The sequence below is a fragment of the Pteropus vampyrus genome, unplaced genomic scaffold, assembly GCF_000151845.1.
Source record: "Pteropus vampyrus isolate Shadow unplaced genomic scaffold, Pvam_2.0 Scaffold34, whole genome shotgun sequence".
NCBI classification, from domain to species: domain Eukaryota; kingdom Metazoa; phylum Chordata; class Mammalia; order Chiroptera; family Pteropodidae; genus Pteropus; species Pteropus vampyrus.
The window spans coordinates 2,449,847-2,451,054 of NW_011888815.1; positions in this window are offsets into that span (position 1 = coordinate 2,449,847).

Sequence of the window (1,208 nt, forward strand, 5' to 3'; positions counted from 1 at the left end):
GGGACGCAGGTCGCCCCGCGACTCCCCACGTAGAAAGGACCGAGTCCCCCAGGCCGGCCAGACCTGCAGAGGACAAGGGCGGCAGCGCGCCCCCTAATCTTCCCTGTAAATATTCAACCCAAGGAGAGACTGTGCCTGCAGACAAACCCCAAGTCCCCTTTCCAACTAGACTGCCGTCCCGAAGCCTCCAGCGACATCTCTCACTCAGAAGTGTCTTCGGTGCCAGAAGCCGAAAATCCCCTTCCCAGTTGTCCGGAGTTCGGTCCCGCTGGACCTCAGCCGCGAGCGCACTCGAGGCCCTCCCGCCGTGGCCCCGGGCCGCCCACCCTGCCGGGGTTCGGCCGCCTCCAGCATCCCCTCCAAGTACCGCGCTGCGTCCCAGGACTTGCCCTGGCCGCGCTCCCGCGCTGGGGGCCCGCGAGCCTGTGGGAGGCGGCAGGAGGACGGCGGCCTCCCCGGAGGAGGTGTGGGTACAGGGGTCCCCGCTGTGCTCAGGGCCCTGCCTCCGAGGCCAATCTTGGGAAGCCATCGGGGTGGTGACTTCCCTTGACTCGGTCACTTATTTTTCCAGGAGAAAAACGTCTCCTGCTCAAGATTCCCTAGGCCCTGCAGCTCTTCAGCCGCTGCTCTCGGGATATTTAAGAGACTGGCAGCTTCCCCTGAGAAACATCTTTTGGATGGAACACAAATAGACCAGAGCAAGTGTTTTTAGTCAAACCAATTCCTCCCTTGGCCCCCTCACCTCACTTCCAAGCCTACTCATCTGGTTCTTTGGAAAAAAATTCAGAGTTTTTATCCAATTTAGATGTTTCTCTTCAGCACTATCGCAGTCCTCACTTGCCGAAGGCCACACACGCTGTGGGGCTCCCCCCTCCCCGGGAAGGGAGGCTTGCTCTGGGGGAGCGAGCTTGGGCAAGGGAAGAAAGCCCTGAGTCTGCGAAGACACAAATACTTCTGAATCTGGCTGCTAGAAAACAGGTAAGAAAGGGGACTAAGGCCTCAGCCAGCTGTGCCACGCAGCAAGAGGAAGCTGTTGTTCCCTCAGGACAAAAAGCCACAATAGCAACTGCTCACCTGTCTTTGCAGTTGGGGTGCCAACCTATTTTCCTCAAATATTTAGGCCTCAGTCCAACAGGCTCTAATTATCATTCCCCAGTTTGCGAAATGCTACATACAGGTTTGTCCAGTGAAAGCCCACTACCTCAAAA